Below are 21,659 nucleotides of genomic sequence, written 5' to 3'. Positions count from 1 at the left end.
GCAAAGAAGTGTAGACGGACAGGAGCCGGATGTAGATCGCTCCTGAGAGACACAGCCAGAATACAGCAAATACAGAGGCGAATGCCAGCAGCAAACCACTGAACTGAGAATAGGTCCCCTGTTGAAGGAATCAGAGAAAGAACTGGAAGAGCTTGAAGGGGCTCGAGACCCCAAAAGTACAACAATGCCAAGCAACCAGAGCTTCCAGGGACTAAGCCACTACCTAAAGACTATACATGGACTGACCCTGGACTCTGACCCCATAGGTAGCAATGAATATCCTAGTAATTGCACCAGTGTAAGGGGAAGCCCTGGGTCCTGCTAAGACTGAACCCCCAGTGAACTAGTCTATGGGGGGAGGGTGGCAATGGGGGAGGGTTGGGAGGGGAACACCCATAAGGAAGGGGAGGGGGGAGGGGGATGTTTGCCCGGAAACCGGGAAAGGGAATAACACTCGAAATGTATATAAGAAATACTCAAGTTAATAAAAAAAAAAAAAAGAAATGAATCTCCATGAAAATGGTTCTACTATAGCATTTCCATAAAGCCAGTGATTTTAATTAAAAGTAGGTGTGGTGATTTGTATACTGATAATTCAATTTCTTTTTGACAATATATTGAGTCTGGGAATCGAAGTATCTGTGTGATTGTGCAGTGTTTCACCTCTGTGAGAGCTTTTAAATGCCATAGGAAAGGCGTGAGGAAAATCAATGCCGAAATGAATAGGTGAATGATCCTCACTGGGCTGAGTAGGTCATCGTCAGACAGGACATGACTGTAATAAAATTCTCGGGGTTACAAAATCTAATGTGTGTGGTCTCCAGTAAGACTAGAAATTACATTTACTACTCATATTTGCATAGTGCATTGAAAAACCAGAACGTGTACACTAGAAAACATGAAGTAGAGCAAGAAAGAACCCTCAAACAGTAAGATAATTCAGTGACAATGGGGACCTTTGCAAAGCTACAATTCCATTATACTCTTAAGAACCTCAGAGAACTGCCTCATCGCTGAAGAAACACAGGCCACCCAAAATAAAACAAGACATAAAAGCCAGCACAACCAATAATGACACTTGAGAGGACTTCTATGACACGCACTTATAAAAGAAAGTTCGTTACAGAGAGTGGGACGTGTCACCTTGATGTGCTGCAGGTCTGTTTAAACTGTGTATTGGAGATCCTTTTCACCCCACAAACTTTTACACAATCGCCCTTATATAGGTATATACAATAGACATACTTGGAAAAGATTTACAGACACTAAATCACAAATAACTTTTTAAATAATTCTTTAGTACTGTGAAAATTGATGATTTATTTTTATGAAAGCAAATGTATGTATTAAGACAGATGTGCTTGTTTAGTTTTGCACAAAGAACTCTTCCCTGTGTATGTGATACTCTAAGGGGCAGATGTTTTCTTCAGAGTTGCTCAACATTTTGTTCTGATAGAACACCACCCTACATAAACAGTAAATGGCAGAAGTACATGCAGGACCCCCCTCAGAAACTGCTGGAAGGACTCTCCTAACCCCAGAGTGAAATTCTCTTCCACCATTTTTTATTAAACTCAAGTCAGCAACTCAAAGAGCACTGTCTCAAATCAAACATTCCGACAAGAATAATGCAAGATATATTAATTTGATATAGGCTAAGGAATGATGAAAGGAAAATATTAATACTCTTTGCTTTATATGATTAAACAACCATATTTCTCTTGTAAAAGACAACATTGTGTGTAAAACAAAAGTGCAGTGAGGCAGTGACGTGATCTGTGTGCATAGACCATAGGTGTAGACAGTGTGACAGCCAGCACAATGTAAAGTGTACATTGTTCACAGCTAAGGGCACAATAAATTTACACAATGCATTGGGGGAGAGCACCTCCAGAACAGTTAGATTTTGTTATGTGATTTCTTTTGAATTAATTTTGTCATCATTGTACATTTAAAACATTTACTTTTAAGAAATTTCATTTGGTGTGATACTCCCACTTTGAGTTATACAGCCACAAATAAGGCTGACACCCACAGTTTAAGAAACAGGAGTTTCAGATACAACTCTTAGTACAGTATCCCAAAGTGATTCTCTATTAATCTTCACTTCTATCCAAAGCAAGCTGTGTACTGCTTCACCCCAGCCCTTGCCCAGGGTGGACCGCAGAATTCTCTCCATTGTGTTGCATCCACAGAAGGCAGAGCGACAGTTGTGGAGCACTGCTATTTGCTCTGAATCTGGTCGTATTATGGAGCTCTCAATTCTAAAACCATGTCTTCTTTGAAGTTGATTCTGTTTTCAAAAAGAAAGAGAAATTAAGATTATATTTAGTGCTTTTAGTCATGCAAAACCCACCCCATCATAAGTATTATCCTGAGGATCACAGCGCAGGCAGCTTTTGCTGACAATAAGGAGGGAAAAGACACAAGTTCATAGTCAGCCTGGAATCGTTAATAAATATGAGGTTAACATGGCCTCTACTTAGTGAAACTGTGACTTGAAAATAGAGGAACACACACTAGATAAGTGATTACTAATGATAATTATTAAGAAGATATAGTCCTGCTTATTATAAAAGACTTCTTGACAGCTTCTGCCCATTTCTCTTTTGTTTGTTTACAACACAACGCAACACATACTGTTCCTGAATTCTTTAACCAGAAATAGTCTCGTCTGCCTTCACCCACAGAATACCTATCTTATCAGGCATCTCATTCTAATGGCCATTTCACCATCTGCTCCAGTATGCACCCTTTCTCTGAATGCACTAAGTGCTGGCCAGGTTATTATCTGATTTCCTTCAGTACTCTGTGTCATTTTAGAGTAAATTAATAACATTTTTTTAAAAAGTAAAATCACCAATTCGAGTTCTTCATTTCATTGAGTTTGTTTCAAATTCAAATGACTCAGTTTTATTTCCTAAGATGTCTGTGCAGGCATTTTCCCTATAGCTTTCCAGTATACACGCCAACTTCCAGGTGCCTCCAGAATCCGAGGTCATCTGTCAATCAGACGGCATCCCTTTGCAGTTTCTACTAAATGGGCCAAAGCAGAGGTGCTATCTATGCAGCCTCCCTCCTGCAGTCCAAGCACTGTGAAGACAGAGGTAAGAAGAGTAAGGTCTGCCTGAATTGCAGAGTGATACTGTCTCACAAAAAGCAGAAAGGGTGGAGAGAGGGTGCATGGAAAGAGAAGAGGGACTGGGAGGCAGGGAGGGAGGGAGGGGAGAGAGAAAGATGGGCGAGGATGGAAAAAAATGAATAAGGAAGGGAGGGAAATGGAAAATATTTTAGGCTGTGTTTTCAGAATCAGTTTTATCAGAAATGCTTACTCCATCTTATATTTGGATTCTATTTCCAAGGGAATATTAAACAAAGACGAAATACTCTGCAGTCTCACTTCTGTCAGTAAAAGCGAAAGTAAGTCCTATAACCATTAGCACTCTGTCTCCTAGATTCTGCCTTAACAAGAAAACAATTTCAATATGTAACCTCCAGAAAGTGTGAGCAAAATTTTTGACATCTGTTGAAATGTCTTTTAAAAGATAATGTAATGTTACCTTTAAGAACATTTTCAAACTTCGAAAGAAATTTTTTTCTATCTCTAAAAAAAAAAAGACTGTTCTATTTGAATGAACTAGATTTATAAGTTTCAATAGTAATTACATGTGCTTTCTAGCATATGAGTTCTTAAAATGGAAATATAAAAGTTATAATACTGTTTAAAACTAAAATATTTTGTGTTAAACCATTGCCAGAAACTAATTTTAGTTTAAACATAGTTCATTTATTTTTACCATGAACTACTTATTTTAGAGAAAAAAAATAAGGAAAAATGAATAAATCAAAAATATAGATTCTAATTTTATATTATATTCTTTTTTTATTTTATTAACTTGAGTATTTCTTATATACATTTCGAGTGTTATTCCTTTTCCCGGTTTCCGGGCAAACATCCCCCTAATCCCTCCCCCTCCCCTTCTTTATGTGTGTTCCCCTCCCCATCCTCCCCCATTGCCGCCCTCCCCCCAACAATCTAGTTCACTGGGGGTTCAGTCTTAGCAGGACCCAGGGCTTCCCCTTCCACTGGTGCTCTTACTAGGATATTCATTGCTACCTATGAGGTCTTAAACAACTTTTTATGCATTTTATAAATGCTGCATACTTATTAACTTATATACATTTTTAAACTATAATTCATGGCCTAGGGGTGCAGAAAGGAGTCCCCAGGAGGGCAGATCTCCCAGTATTCCACAACTTTTTTTTTCTTATTGGATATTATGTTATTTATATTTCAAATGTTATCACACTTCCCTGTTTCCCGACCAAAATCCTCCTATCCAATACCCCCTTGCCCTGCTTCTATGAGTGTGTTCACCCACCCACCCACCCACTCACCCACCCACCCACTCCATCCTGGCTCTCCACAATAGCATTCCTCTACACTGGGACATCAAGCCTTGGGAGGACCAAGGGCTTCTGTTACTATTGGTACCCAACAAGTCCATCCTCTGCTACATATGCAGTTGGAGCCATGGGTCTGTCCATGTGTACTCTTTGAATGATGGTTTAGTCCCTGGGACCTCTGGTTGGTTGGTATTGTTCTTATGGGATTGCAAGCCCCTTCAGCTCCTTCAATCCTTTCTTTCACTCCTCCTTTGGGAACGCTGTTCTCAGTTCAATGATTGACTGTAAGCATTCACCTCTGTATTTGACATGCTCTGGAGAGCCTCTCAGGAGACAACTATATCAGGTTCCTGTCAGCATGCACTTCTTGACATCAGCAATATAGTCTGGGTTTGGTGGCTGTATGTGTGTATGTATATATATATATATATATATATATATATATATATATGGCTAAATCCCCAAGTGAAACAGTCTATGGATAGCCTTTCCTTCAGTCTCTGCTCCAAACTTTGTCTCTGGATTTCCTCCTGTATATAATTTTCTTCCCCCTTCTAAGAAGGACTGACTCATCTGCACTATGATAGTCCTTCTTGAGCTTCATGTGATCTGTAGATTGCATCTTGGGTAATTCAAGCCTTTGGGCTAATATCCAATTATCAGTGAGTACATATCATGTGTGTTTTTTTGAGTTTGAATTACCTCACTCAGGTTAATATTATCTAGTTCCTTCCATTTATATATGAATTTAATGAAGTCATTGTTTTTAAGAGCTGAGTAGTACTCTATTGTGTAAATGTACCATATTTTCGGTATCCATTCTTGTGTTGAAGGACATCTGGGTTCTTTCTAGCTTCTGGCTATGACAAATAAGGTTGCTATGAACATACTGAAGCATGTGTCCTTGTCATATATTGGAACATATTTAGGGTATATGCTCAGGAGTGGTATAACTGGGTCTTTATGTAGTACTATATCCAATTTTCTGAGGACCTCCAGACTGATTTCTAGAGTGGTTGTACGAGCTTGCAATCCCATCAACAACAGAGGAGTATTCCTCTTTTTTGACATCCACACCAGCATCATCTGTCACCTGAGTTTTTGATATTAGCCATTCTGACTGGTGTGAAGTGGAATTTCAGGGTTGTTTTGATTTGCATTTCCCTGATGACTAAAGATGTTGAACATTCCTTAGGTGCTTCTCAGCCATTCAATATTCGACAGTCAAGAATTCTCCCTTTAGCTCTGTACCCTTTTTAATAGGGTTGTTTGATTCTCTAGAGTCTAACTTCTTGAGTTCACTTTATATATTAGATATTAGCCCTCTATCAGATGTAGGATTGTTAAAGATATTTTCTCAATCTGTTGGTTGCCATTTTGTTGTAATGACAGTGTCCTTTGACTTATGGGAGCTTTGCAATTTTATGAAGTACATTTTGTCAATTCTTTATCTTAGAGAATAGGCCACTGTTGCTCTATTCAGGAAATTTTCCCTAGTGCCTGTGTGTTTGAGACTCTTACCACACTTTTTCTTCCGTTAATTTGAGTGTATCTGGTTTTATGTGGAGGTCCTTGGTCCACTTGGACTTGTCACCTTGTCGGAGGGTGATAAAAATGAATTGATTAGCATTCTTCTACATGCTAACCACCAAATCAACCGGCACCATTTCTTGAAAATGTTGTCTTTTTACACTGGATGGTTTTACCACTTTTGTCAAAGATCAAGTGACCTTAGGTGTGTGTCTTCATTTCTGGGTCTTCACTTTTATTACACTGGTCTACCTGCCTGTCTCTGTACCAATACCAAACAGTTTTTATCACTATTCCTCTGTAATACCTTGAGGTCAGGGATGGTGATTCCCCCAGAAGTTCTTTTATTATTGTGAATGAGTTTCCCTGTTTTGTTTTGTTTTGTTTTGTTTTGTTGATATTTCAAATGAATTGGCAAATTGCTCTTTCTAACTCTGTAAAGAATTGAGATAGAATTTTGATGAGAATTGTATTGGACCTGTAATTTTGCTTTTGGAAAAATGGCCATTTTTACAATATTAATCCTTTCGATTCATGAGCTCTTTGCAACTTCTGAGATCGTCTTCAATTCCTTTCTTCAGAGACTTGAAGTTCTTGTCAAACAGTTCTTCACTTGCTTGGTTAGAGTCACACTGAGGCATTTTATATTATTTGGGATTATTTTGAAGGCTGTTGTTTACCTAATTTCTTTCTCAGTCCATTTATTCTTTGGGTAGAGCAAGCCTACTGATTTGGGTGAGTTAATTTTATAACCAGCCACTATGCTGAAGTTGTTTATTAGGTTTAAGAGTTTTCTGGTAGAATTTTTGCAGTCACTTAAATATACTATCATATCATCTGCAAATAGTAATATGTTGACTTCTTCCTTCACAATTTGTATCCCTTTGACCTCCTTTTGCCACCTGATTTCTCTGGCTAGGACTTAAATAAAGAGGGAGAGAGTGAGCAGCCTTGTCTAGTCCCTGATTTTAGTGGGATTGCTTCAAGTTTCTCTCCAATTAATTTGATGTTGCTATATATTGCTTTTATTATGTTTAGGTATGGGCCTTGACTTGCTGATCTTTCAAGACTTTGAACAAGAAGGGGTGTTGAATTTTGTCAAATGCTTTCTCGGCATCTAATCATGTGAATTTTTTTTGAGTTTGTTTATATAATGGATTATGCTGATGGATTTCTGTATATTGAACCATGCCTGCATCCCTGGGATGAGGCATACTTGATCGTGTTGGATGATTGTTTTGATGTGTTCTTGGATTCAGATTGAGAATTTTATTAAGTAGATTTACATTGATATTCATAACGAATATTGGTCTGAAGTTTTCTTTCTTTGTTGAGTCTTTGTATAGCTTAGGCATAAGTGTATTTGTGGCTTCATAGAAGAAATTGGGTAGTGTTCCTCCTGTTTCTATTTTGTGGAATAGTTTGGACGGTATTGGTATTAGGTCTTCTATGAAGGTCTGATAAAATTCTGCACTAAACTCATCTGGTCCTAGGCTTTTTTTTGGTAAAATGTCTGCTTCTATTCCCTTAGGAATTATGGGAGAGTTTAGATCTGGTCCTGATTAACTTTTACCTGTGTTGTCCTGTGTTTCTTTAAGGGAGTTATTTATATCTTTCTTAAAGTCTCCTACCATCTTCATGAGTTGCAATTTTAAATCAAAATCTTGCTTTTCTAGTGTGTTGCGGTATCTGGGGCCTGCTGTGCTGGGTTCTAATGGTGCCGTGTGGCCTTATTTTCTGTTGCTTAGTTTCTTGTCTTGCCTCTCGCCATCTGCTTGCTCTGTGTTAGCTGGCCTTGCTGTTTCTGACAGTGGCTTGACCTCCTGTAAGCCTATGTGTCAGCAATACTGGGAGACCAGCTCTCTCCCTGCAGGATCTGGATACAGAGAGCTATGGCACAGGATCAGTTCCTGCCCTGAGGGAAACCAGAAGGAACCTGTTTCAGACTGCTCCTCATTTTCTGTGTCCTAAGGGCTTTGTGATGGTTCTTCTTGGTCCAGGAATGTAAGCAGAAATGGTGGTCTCACCTGTGCTCTCAGTTGTGTCAGCACATCTGAGAGACCAGTTTTCTCCCAGTGGGATCTGGGTACAAAGAGCCGAAGCAGAGGCAGAAACCAGAAGGATTTTGCCCCCTTATCTACATTTCATTTTGTCTTAGAATATTACCTTTATGTCCTGAAATATTATATATCCTGAAAAAAATTAAATAAACTTAACATGAAAATGTATATTCAAATAATATACACTGTAAAATAAAAATGCAAACTAAAACAGTTTATTTGTTATTTAAGTAGTTATATTAGAGTCAACACAGAGACATTTTATTATTTGTTATTTTAGTAGTTATATTAGAGCCAATAGAGAGGAATTTGTAGTTGAAACCACTCACTGCACTTTCAAGAGGGTCAGTATACATAGTATGAGTTTCCCAACATGATTATAACTAGAGAAAAGATCCAGAATCATTTAACACTTTTCAACACGGATATGAATGAATAGAGGAAATGATTGTTTCTGAAAGCAACATCTAATTGAACAGAACAGACTGTTATAACCTTTGTATTAGAAGTCAACACTTAAAAAACTGTACAGTAATTTTGACATATTTAGATAACATATACATTGAATATAGTCCATTTATTTAAGACAGAAACAAGTCCCATCAGTTGTGCTTATTGTATAAACTAGGTAACAAGAACCTTCTCAGATAAACAATGGAGACCCTTACTCTAGCTCCTAACAACTCATGCAAAATTTGTGGTATTACCTACATGATTGTCACTAATGTCTTCTGTGGTTACAACTCTTCCATGATTGCATGAAAAAACCTTCACTATTCAGTTATTTAAAATGACAATATTGAATATAATATCCGTATTCTGATTGGATATAAACACAGCGTTCTTCCCTGGTGGATTAAAATCAAGTCTGACTATAGCCATTTCATTTCTTAAAGTCTCATATTCTCATTCATAATGTGGGACAAAAATTGGAGAAAGTGAATTCCTAGTCATATAATGACTAAAGAATGCTTCCACAGTCCCTGACCCATGATCAGTACTCAATACTTAATAAATGTTTGCCATTGTTACATAAAATATATATTGTGCTTAATAGTAAAAATTGCAGGCAAAGAACTAGTCTGGCTTGCCTGTTTTCTCTGTATCCTCCAGTTAGTACTTAGTATATGAAAATTATGGCCAGAGGAAAACACCAAACGCCATCTGGAACCCTGGTGCACGGAGGCTCCCGGAAAGAGCGGCGCAGATCTTCCCGGTTGCTGACGCCACGGAGAGGACTTAGGCAGTACCCCACGAGCAAACTTGAGCCTTGGAACCGCAGGTAGGACCAACTTTTCCCCTGCAAGAAACCTGCCTGGAGAACTCAGGGCACACAGAGGCAAAATTCCTCTAGGACCGGGCACTTCTTGTGTTTACCGGAAGTCCCACACCCGCGGATCCCGGCCCGCAGCAGCTCTCTGCTCCCAAACCCCGTGGGAGAGAGACCTCACCGCCTGATCAGGTGGGCACTCCTGAGGCTGCAGAGCGGAGGAGACCACCAACACTGCCCACCCCTGCCCACATCCCTGGCCCAAGAAGCAACTGTATAAGGCCTCTGGGTTCCCGTAGGGGAGGGCCCAGGAGCGGCAGGATCCCTGCGCCTGAGACACCGCCGGAACCTGAAGGAAACAGACCGGATAAACAGTTCTCTGCACCCAAATCCCCTGGGAGGGAGAGCTAAACCTTCAGAGAGGCAGACACGCCTGGGAAACCAGAAGAGACTGCACTCTGTGCACATCCAGACGCCAGAGGAAAACACCAAACGTCATCTGGAACCCTGGTGCACGGAGGCTCCCGGAAAGAGCGGCGCAGATCTTCCCAGTTGCTGCCGCCGTGGAGAGGACTTAAGCAGTACCCCACGAGCAAACTTGAGCCTTGGAACCACAGGTAGGACCAACTTTTCCCCTGCAAGAAACCTGCCTGGTGAACTCAAGACACAGGCCCACAGGAACAGCTGAAGACCTGTAGAGAGGAAAAACTACACGCCCGAAACAGAACACTCTGTCCCCATAACTGGCTGAAAGAAAACAGGAAAACAGGTCTACAGCACTCCTGACACACAGGCTTATAGGACAGTCTAGCCACGGTCAGAAATAGCAGAACAAAGTAACACTAGAGATAATCTGATGGCGAGAGGCAAGCGCAGGAACCCAAGCAACAGAAACCAAGACGACATGGCATCATCGGAGCCCAATTCTCCCACCAAAGCAAACACGGAATATCCAAACACACCAGAAAAGCAAGATCTAGTTTCAAAATCATATTTGATCATGATGCTGGAGGACTTCAAGAAAGACATAAAGAACTCCCTTAGAGAACATGTAGAAGCCTACAGAGAGGAATCGCAAAAATCCCTGAAAGAATTCCAGGAAAACACAATCAAACAGTTGAAGGAATTAAAAATGGAAATAGAAGCAATCAAGAAAGAACACATGGAAACAACCCTGGATATAGAAAACCAAAAGAAGACACAAGGAACTGAAGATACGAGCTTCAACAACAGAATACAAGAGATGGAAGAGAGAATCTCAGGAGCAGGAGATTCCATAGAAATCATTGACTCAACTGTCAAAGATAATGTAAAGCAGAAAAAGCTACTGGTCCAAAACATACAGGAAATCCAGGACTCAATGAGAAGATCAAACCTAAGGATAATAGGTATAGAAGAGAGTGAAGACTCCCAGCTCAAAGGACCAGTAAATATCTTCAACAAAATCATAGAAGAAAACTTCCCTAACCTAAAAAAAGAGATACCCATAGGCATACAAGAAGCCTACAGAACTCCAAATAGATTGGACAAGAAAAGAAACACCTCCCATCACATAATTGTCAAAACACCAAACACACAAAATAAAGAAAGAATATTAAAAGCAGTAAGGGGAAAAGGTCAAGTAACATATAAAGGCAGACCTATCAGAATCACACCAGACTTTTCGCCAGAAACTATGAAGGCCAGAAGATCCTGGACAGATGTCATACAGACCCTAAGAGAACACAAATGCCAGCCCAGGTTACTGTATCCTGCAAAACTCTCAATTAACATAGATGGAGAAACCTAGATATTCCATGACAAAACCAAATTTACACAATATCTTTCTACAAATCCAGCACTACAAAGGATAATAAAGGGTAAAGCCCAACATAAGAAGGCAAGCTATAACCTAGAAGAAGCAAGAAACTAATCCTCTTGGCAACAAAACAAAGAGAATGAAAGCACACAAACATAACCTCACATCCAAATATGAATATAACAGGAAGCAATAATCACTATTCCTTAATATCTCTCAACATCAATGGCCTCAACTCCCCAATAAAAAGACATAGATTAACAAACTGGATACGCAATGAGGACCCTGCATTCTGCTGCCTACAGGAAACATACCTCAGAGACAAAGACAGACACTACCTCAGAGTGAAAGGCTGGAAAACAACTTTCCAAGCAAATGGTCAGAAGAAGCAAGCTGGAGTAGCTATTCTAATATCAAATAAAATCAATTTTCAATTAAAAGTCATCAAAAAAGATAAGGAAGGACACTTCATATTCATCAAAGGAAAAATCCACCAAGATGAACTCTCAATCCTCATCTTCGATTGGTTTATATACAAGTGTGCAATTTCTAGGCTTGAAAGTCAAATGATGCTATCTGGTGCTGGATAGAGGAGCCTTATTTTTTATTATGGCAGCTTGCTATTTTTGTAACATGGTGATTTGGTTGAACACAATAAAGTACAGTAGTAACTGATCTCCCCCTCTTCCTGGATGAGTGAGGAGATGATTAAATGTTGATGTCAGCATCCATGAGCATATTCAGATGAGCTTCTGCTTCTGTTGAAAAGGATGCTGTGTTTGATTGTGGTCCGAAGCTTTGAAGCACTACTTGGCATCTCCTTCCTTGGAGGTCTCACTGTTTAAACATAACAGATTTGATAGCTTGTTGGTAAGGTGAGGTCCAGCTTGTCTCCACTAGGTCATCTTCATGTGAATCCGGTGGTTATACGGTTTTGTTCTAGGGATATTTCATTTTTTTAATAACGGTTTTAGCTGACATTCATGGAGAGAATGTATCCTTAGAAGTGTGCCACTAGTGAAAGGAAATCCTGTCTAGAGTATGTTTCTTTACAAAGCTGTGTCACACCATCCTTTGGGCCCTCTGCTGGAAAAGTAGAATCAAGTCTCAAATAATGCCTTTTAAATTGTATCCTCTAGTATTATAGATGTAGGACAGTACTGTATCATACCTCTGTTCATGTAAAATAGCTTGTACCTGCTTTATGATACGTAGTAGTGACCGTGCTTTATCAGAGCTGTTTTTCATGATGTTGCTCAGAATGTTTTCTTTCCAGATGATGATTGAGAAGCTAATTTAAAAAAAAAATGGTGCCAGGTACCACAAGAGTAACAGAACTGTGCTGTTTTCTCGGGTTTTGTTTTTTTACTTTTTTTTTTTTTAATGGAGTGTGCTGGATGTCTCTACAGTTTTGTTCAGATGACTGCAGAACCTGGAAAAGCTGTTGCTGCTGTTGATGCATAACACACTGCTATTATTGGTCTTTTTATATAAATATAAATATATATATACAGATATATAATTTGAATTTTTTGAAACTTTACCTGTGCTGTCAACTTTCGAAAAAAGTATCCCCGTTTACTGTGTTGAGTTGGCACTGTACAGAAATTAACAGCCATATTGGTCTAGAAATGTTGAACTTAAGTTTTTTCCATTTGTACAGGGGTAACACACTGTATTAAATATGTAAGGTCTTATATACGTGGGTTTGATTACAAAAACTAATAAAGTATTCTCTAAATTAAAAAAAAGAAAATTATATTGCTTTTATTAGAATCTTCTAATATAAATAAAAAATAAAAAATGTTATGTGGCAAAAATAAGTTTGGAAAATGGCAAGGTAATACTTTTGTTTTTACAGAATATTTTGTTCTATTATTTACTTTTAAAATTTAATTAATTAACTTATTTTACAATGGGATCACAGTTTCCCCTGTCTCCTGTCCTCCTAGTCATGCCCTCTCACCTCATGTTTCTGACATCATCCCTTTCTCCTCAGAAAATGCTCTAAGAAGGGAGGCCTCCCTTGGATTTCAAGTAGCCTTGATGTTTAAGGCAAATTTAAGCCGATTTAAGCAGGATTGTTGGCCTCATTACTAAGCACATTTCCATTAGAATTTTTCAAAGCAGCTATGCAGCTTTCCTAGTGCCCAGATGACCATACTGCCACATCTGTAAACTTTCCATTAATGCAGTTTTCCCACCAAGGTGCTCTGATGGTTTTCTGCTTGCTTACCTTTAGTGCCTTGAGATGTGAGTGGCATGCAAAATGATAAAGGGAAATGGTTGTCTTTCATAAAACCACCACCACCACCAAAGAGGAGAGTTCAAATACTATCAAAGGATAGAGTATGAACACCACCACAAGAAAGAGTGTCAACACTATCAAAGGGGTGTGTGTGAGAGCACCATCAAAAAGGAGAGTGGGAACACTCTCAAAGGGGAGAGCATGAACACCACCAAAGGGGAAACTGCAAACACTATTAAAACGTTTTTTTCTTTTTTAGGGAGTGGGAGTTGCTGTTGTTATTTGTATGTTGTTGTTGTTGTTGTTAAGATAACTCTGTGTAAGTCCTCTGAAAATTTTTACTGTCTTTTCACAGAACATCCTCCACTAGTGACATTGTGAAATATAGGCCTTTATTAACAAATCCAACTCACATACTGAGTTTTCACAAATGTAGCTCCGTCCTTCTGAATTGCTTTTCGGATCCATCTTTGCGATAGTTCCCTAAATATTGGGGCCTCGAGTATTGCTTATAACCTCTGTCAATTTTTGATTGCATGTTGAAATCAAAAATCTTTACCCATGAAAACCATCTCCCTCTGAACCTGTTTCATTCTATAGCCCAGATGTTCAGTCCAGAAACTTCCCTTCATACCCTTTGGATGAGCGTTTGGATGGAGGAAACCTAGCTCCTGAAAGAAATTCATTGTAATACCTTCAGAAGTATCTAAGCAGACCATCATATACTACTGCTATATTTTTTATAATACAGTGGTGATTGTATTTGTTTATTATGCAATCAGTTGATAAATATGGACTTTGTCATCACATATATTTGTTAGGGCAAGAGAAACTTGAACAGGCAATTTTGAAGTAAATAGAATATAGTCAACAATTTGATATAGAGAGGTTTCTTTTTAAGTCCATTGCATTTACTATTTTAGCAGAGAGCATACCTTGGCATGTATGTGGAATAAGCTATCTTGCCATGGGTGTCTCAGGGGTCAACCTCATGTTCTCTGACTTGGTGGTCAATGTCTTTAGACTCTAAGCCAGTGGTTCCCAACCTTCCTAATGCTGTGACATTTCCTCAGGTTGTGGTGACCTCCAGCAATAAAATTATTTTCTTGCTTCTTTATAACTATAATTTTACTCCTGTTATGAATTGTAATATAAATATATGGTATGCTTGATATATGATAACCTCCAAAGGAGACCTCCATGTGGGTCATGACCTACAGGGTGAGATCCATTACTCTGACCCATCTCATCAACCTAACTCAATGTTCTAAACTACCAACTATGAGCATCAGTTGGGCAAAAGACACTCAGAGATCTGACCTCACTAAACTATTATGAACAGGCATGTGGTGGAAAGATGAAAGAGAAAGAGAAGCAGGACAGATTGTGTACCATGAACGGAGTTAGAACTGTGGACTAGATGGTAGGAAGGAACAGCCTGACATGAGTAGCCTACACTGGCACCTGAGGGCTTGGTGATGTCCGGGCCCATATTGCTGCTTAGGGCCATGTCTTTGTCCCTGTTCCTGTGGCAGTATGTGTCTTTGTCAATGCCCATTGGCCATGTCACCACCAAAATGTCCCTGATATAGGCTGCCATCTGGGGTCATGTTGATGTCAAAGGGTAGCACAGACCTGGGCAACCCCTCATTGGCTGTGGCACTTGGGGAGAGTTGAACTCACCCCTCACCTGGGCAGCCTAGAAGATCTAGTCCTGGTGTCCTCAGTGCAGGAGAGTTATAGCCCCATACCTCTCCTGGGCAGTTCAGTAGACCTGCCCCTGGGGTGTAGGTGAAGGAGAGCTGATTGTGGTCCATGTCACAAGAAGGAAAGCTGACCCTCACCTGGGTATTGTGGAAGAATTGGCCCTAGCAGTGTGGGTGCAGGAGAGCGAGCAGACAGACCAATTCAGCTATTATCCAGACCCAGATTAAGGGCTTTGAGTTGGCCCACCCCAACATCTACTCATTATATGAATTGCTGAAACACCTAAAAAGACTGGTCCTACAGAACCAAAACTGCAGTATTTCCATGATACAGGACAACAGGATATTCAAGAGGAGTCTGAGTGAGGATCCAGTGTTGATTTCATAACAAAAAGCAGAGATGTCTAACCAAATCAATGATTTCTTGCAATGAACATTTGCAAGTAACCCTGGGCAAAGAGGTATACTATGTGAAACACTGTGAAACACTGCAGCTTCCAAGAAAATAGTATCTTTAATTTTTGTTTTCTTTTCAGAGGGAGGATGCAAAGTCAAAGTCCAGATATAAAGTGACACAGAAATGAGGGAAATTGAGGCACATTATGGAAAATCCACAAAGAATCAATCAAAGTTAAAAATAAAATAGTAACAAATGTGCAGAAAGAAAAATAAAGTTAATATCTGCTAATAACAATACTATATTCTATCTGAAACATAAATGCAAAGATGAAATAATTATACTTTCAACTAAAGAATCTAGTTGATCAGGTATAGTGGCAAATGCCTTTCAACACAGCACTGAGAAGGCAGAAGTAGATTTCTATGAGTTCAATACCAGCCTGGTATATATGGTTACTTCCAGGCCAGTCAGGGCTATATATTAAAACTGTCCCCTCCTCAGTGTATGTCCGTGTGTATCTAAAATAGAGAATATTGACCTTCAAGTTCATGTACTGTTCATAGTGAGCAAGGAATTTACTGGCTGTTTCATCCCCTCGTTCCATCCAATCACCATTTCAGACAAGAATATAATGGCAGTCTGAATGTTTAGCAACAGCCCAACTCTGAAGGTGAGGATAGCACCCCTTTTATTTATCAAGGAATACATTATAATTGCCAATTACATTTTTAAAAGAAGGAATACAGTTTCCAAATAGGCTGTGTTTTATTTTGTACATTTGGTTTTGGGAGGGCTGTTGTTTGCTGTTATTTTAGGGTATGACCCTGAGTGTTGCTTGCTCTTAAAAAGCACAGAAGAATGAACATTGTAGATAGTATGCTCCTATTCCAAAGCTTTCAGCATTGCACGCATTCCCATCAGAGACAAACTGCTACTTCCCAGCTTAGCTTAATGTTTTGACTTCACTGTTGGCTATAGTTTTAGCTCTTGTGTAGGGAGCATCTCACTCACTTCTATGCTCTGGTCACATGCTATGCCGCAGCTTAGATACTATGCCTAATAAGACAAGTTTTGTTGCTTTTATGTGCTGCTATCACAAGTAGTGAGAATAATCCTCCATATAGAACTTTAGTTCTAACATGGAGCCTTAGAACAACCGACAGGAGGAACGGGTAACAGGAAAGTGGAGTGAAAATGCCCCCAACTCAGGATATACATATATGCACCGTCAAAAAAAAAAGCAAAGAAGTAAATAGATCAAATTTAGGATGGGAAATTAGCTTAGATCTAACATTTTAAATATTAGTTGTGCTTTCTAAATAGAAGTAATTAATTTCAGGTGGAAAGTAGATGAAAAATTATTTACATTTACAAAAATTATGTTTCAGATATAAAATTTAAGAGAGGAATGTGTTGTGTTCATTAAACCCTAGATTAGGAGAAAAACTTAGCATCTACTATTGAGTTTCCTGTCGCAACAACGTCCCCTTTTACCCACAGAGGTGCAAATGCCCTCAAAATGTTCACTGACAGCTGGGAAACAAATGCATTTTTCTCTTAGACAGCTTCAAATGAATATAACACTATTATGGAAGGTTTTAATTGAGTAATAATTTAAGAACCAGAGCAATCTTAACTATGTTCCTCCTCTCACTAATTTGATATACATATCTATCATTGCGCTCTAGTTATGCCCTGGTATTCTAACTATTGAGATTCACACCTTGCACATGGTCAAGGTAGCCTTTTCCATCTTATTAAGCAGATTGGTAAGATTTTTTCCTTGACATTGGGATGTATCAGACTTTCAATGAAAATTAAATAATGAAAACATATCTGCAAATATACAGATCCACAAACACCTAAAGAAAATATATACAATATGGCATATGCTTTCTCTTTCACATGAGCTTTATGTAAAATAAGATGTTCTCTTGATAATATAATTATTCTAAGTTAAGTGGGTTTTTAAACTTTATTTACACTTTTATTTTTTACTACTATAAAACTTTATATTAAAAACTAAAGCATAGCAACCAAAGCTGAACCATTCCCACAGCTCTCTGTACCCAAATCCCATGGGGGAGAGAGCTGGACCCTCAGAAGTGCAGACAACCCTGAGATCTCAAGCGTGACCACCACTTCTGTTCACATTCCTGGCCCAAGAGGAACATGCCTAGTGCCCTCTGGATACTGGAACATAGGAACAGTTAGCACCAGTAAGCTTCCAATTTTTGCCTATGCCCAGAGCTGAAAGCCAGTCGCCAGAAGCACTAACACACCTGAGAACAGAAGTAAGACCAAATCTTCGGCTCCACGTGACCCAACAGGTGGCCTCAGGACACACAAAGACAGAAGTTATTTGAGACAGGACACTTCCAGTTTCTGCCTGCACCCAAAGCTGAAACGCTCCCACAGGTCTCTGTACCCAAATCCCTTGGAAGAGACAGCTGGCCCTTTGGAAGTGTAGAAAATCCTGAGAGCTCAGGGGAGACCACCACTTCTGCCCACATTCCTGGCCCAAGAGGAACCTGCCTAGTGCCCTCTATGCCCTTCAGGTACAGGAACCTAAGAGCAGTCAGGGGCAGGAATCTTCTGGTGTCCATCTGAGCCTAAAAGCCAATAACCAGTAGTGCTGACACACCTGAGAACAAAGGTAAGACCAACTTACCTTTGCTCTCCTAGTGACCAACTTGGAGGCTTTAGGTCACAAAAACCCAGAAGCAGTTCTCTGTTCCCAGATCTAGCTGAAAGAAAACAGGTCTACAGGAGTGCTGACACACAGGCTTACAGGAGAGACAAGACACTGTTAGAGACGGCAAGACAAGCTAACACAGAGACAACATGATAGCAAGAGGCCAGCTCAGGAACCAAAGCAACAGAAACCAAGCCTAATTGGCATCATCAGAACCTGGTTCTCCCACCAAACAAACTGGAAAAGCAAGATTTGGATTTAAAATCATATCTCATGATGATTATAGAGGACATTAAGAAGGACATAAATAACTCACTTAAAGAAATACAGGACCACACAGGTAAACAAGTAGAAGGCCATAAAGAAGAAACATGAAAATCCCTCAAATAATTACAGGAAACCATAACCAAACAGGTGGAGGACTTTAACAAAACCATATAGAACTTAAAAATGGAAATAGAAACAATAAATAAGCCACAAAGGGAGACAACACTAGAAATAGAAAACCTGGGAAAGAGATCAGGAGTCATAGACACAGGCATCACCAACAGAATAGAAAAGATAGAAGAGAGAATCTCAGGGGCAGAAGATACCATAGAAAACATTGACACAACCATAAAAGATAATGTAAAACACAAGAATCTCCTAACCCAAAATACTCAGGAAATCCAGGACACAATGAGAAGATCAAAACTATGGATAATAGGTAGAGAAGAAAGCGAAGATTCCCAACTTAAAGGCCAGTAAATATCTTCTACAAAATTATAGTAGAAAACTTCCCTAACCTAAAGAAAGAAATGCCCATAAACATACAAGAAGCATACAGAAATCCAAAAAATTGGATTGGAGAAGAAATTCTTCCCATCACATAATTGTCAAAACACCAAATGCACAAAATGAAGAAAGAATATTAAAAGTAGGGAGGAAAAAAGTCAAATAACATGTAAAGCTAGACCTATCAGAATTATACTATAATTCTCACCAGAGATTATGAAAGCCAGAAGATCCTGTGCAGATATTATAAAAACCCTAAGAGAACACAAATGCCACACCAGGCTACTACATCCAGCAAAACTCTCATTAGCATACATGGAGAAACCAAGATATTCCATGACAAAACCAAATTTATACAATATCTTTCTACAAATCCAGGACAACAAAGGATAATAGATAGAAAACTACAATGCAAGAAGGGAAGCTACACCCTAGGGGGAAAAAAGTTCTCCTTGCAACAAAACTAAAAGAAGAGAGACACAAAAACACGATTCCACCTCCAAGAACAAAAATCACTATTCCTTAATGTCTCTTAACAACAATTCCCCAATAAAAAGGCATAGATTCACATACTGGATAGGTAAAGAGGACCCAGCATTTTGCTGCATTCAGGAAACACAACTCAGTGACAAAGACAGACACTACCTCAGAGGAAAAGAATGGAAAACAGTTTTCCAAGCAAATGGTCTGAAGAAACAAGCTGGAATAGGCATTCCAATATCGAACAACATCAACTTTCAACAAGAAGGTATCAGAAAAGATAAGGAAGGAAACTTCATATTCATCAAAGGAAAAATCTACCAAGAGAAACTCTCAATCTGGAATAGTTATTCTCCAAATGCAAGGGTACCTACATTCTTAAAAGAAACCTTACTAAAGCTCAAAGCACACACTGCACCTCACACAATAATAATGGGAGTTTCCAACACTCTACTCTCATCAATGGATAGATCATGAAAACAGAAACTAAGCAGAGACATAGAAAAACTAACAGAAGTTATGAATCAAATGGATTTAATAGAAATCTATACAACACTTCTTCCTAAAATAAAGAATATACCTTCTTCTCAGCATGTCATAGTACCTTCTCCAGAATTGACTATATAATCAGTCACAAAACAGGCCTCAACAGATACAAGAAAATTAAAATAACCCCATGCATCCTATGAGATCACCATGGACTAAGACTGGTCTTCAATAACAATAGCAACAGAAATCCCACATATACAATGGAAGTTGAACACACTCTATTCAATGATAACTTGGTCAAGGAAGAAATAAAGAAAGAAATGAATACTTTTTAGAATTTAATAAAAATAAAGGCAAAGGATACCAAAATTTATGAGACACAATGAAAGCAATGCTAAGAGGAAAACTGATAGCTCTGAGTGCCTCCAAAAAGAAACTGGAAAGAGCAAACACTAGCAGCTTGACAGAACACCTGAAAGTTCTAGAAGAAAAAGAATCAAATACACCCAAGAGGAAATAATACACAGAAGGAAATAATCGGCTCAGGGTTGAAATCCACCAAGTAGAAAAAGAAAGACTATACCAAGAACCAACAAAACCAGGAGCTGGTTTTTTTTTGGGGGGGGGAGGAATCAACAAAATAGATAAACCCTTAGACAGACTAACCAGAGGAAACAAAGAGAGTATCCAATTAAAAAAATCAGAAATGGAAGGGAGACATAAAAACAGAAACTGAGGAAATTCAAAGAAGTCATCGGATCCTAGTATAAAAGCCTGTATTCAACAAAACTGGAAAATCTGGATGAAATGGACAATTTTCTAGACAGATAACAGTTACCAAAGTTAAATCAGAAACAGATAAACCATCTAAAAGTCATATAACTCCTAAAGAAATAGAAGCAGTTAGTGCAGAATTCTATCAGACCTTCATAGAAAACCTATCACCAATACTTTCCAAACTATTCCACAAAATTGAAACAGAAAGAACACTACCCAATTCCTTCTATGAAGTCACAATTACCACTTATACATAAATGACACAAAGACCCTACAAAGAAAGAGAACTTGAGATCAATTTCCTTTATGAATATTTGTGGAAAAACACTCAATAAAATTCTCACAAAACAAATCCAAGAACATATCAAGACGATCAAGTAGGCTTCATCCCAGGGATGCAGGCATGATTCAATATACAGAAATCCATCAACATAATCCATTATGTAAACAAATTCAAAGAAAAAACACATGATCATCTCATTAGATGCTAAGAAAGCATTTGACAAAAGTCAACATCCCTTATTGTTAAAAGTCTTGGAAAGATCAGAAATTAAAGGAAAATACCTAAACATAGCAAAAAAGCAATGTATGGCAAACCAGTAGCCAACATCATACTAAATGGAGAGAAACTTGAAGCAATCCCACTAAAATCAGGGACTAGACAAGGCTGCCCACTCTCTGCCTACTTATTCATTATAGTTAGTACTGGAAGTACTAGCCAGAGAAATCAGAAAACAAACAGAGATCAAAGGGATAGTAATGGGAAAGAAAGAAGTCAAAATATCACTATTTGCAGATGATATGATAGTATACTTAAGTGACCCCAAAAGTTCCACCAGAAAACTACTAAGCCTAATAAACAACTTCAGCAAAGTAGCTGGGTGTAATATTAAATCAAATCGGTAGACTTCCTTTACTCAAAGGATAAACAGGCTGAGGCAGATATTAGGGAAATAATACACTTTACAATAGTCCCAAATAACATAAAATACCTCAGTGTGACTCTAAACAAGCAAGTGAAAGAT

The 21,659-nt window shown here is 38.7% G+C and overlaps 1 long non-coding RNA gene across 1 annotated transcript in view; it reads right to left on the bottom strand.

The window, feature by feature from the left end:
• Positions 1-1,301: 1,301 nt before the first annotated feature.
• Positions 1,302-21,659, bottom strand: part of LOC147996178 (uncharacterized) — a 112,286-nt gene continuing 91,928 nt past the window's right edge. The window contains exon 3 of the long non-coding RNA XR_015671335.1: positions 1,302-2,293. This is a non-coding gene — a long non-coding RNA (uncharacterized LOC147996178). The remainder of the gene's footprint in view (positions 2,294-21,659) is intronic.

The sequence above is a fragment of the Rattus norvegicus genome, chromosome 2 (assembly GCF_021556685.1).
Source record: "Rattus norvegicus strain SHRSP/BbbUtx chromosome 2, alternate assembly SHRSP_T2T, whole genome shotgun sequence".
In the NCBI taxonomy this organism is placed as follows: Eukaryota; Metazoa; Chordata; class Mammalia; order Rodentia; family Muridae; genus Rattus; species Rattus norvegicus.
Note: the sequence above shows the minus strand (reverse complement) of the source record. Positions and strands in the feature narration are given on the sequence as shown.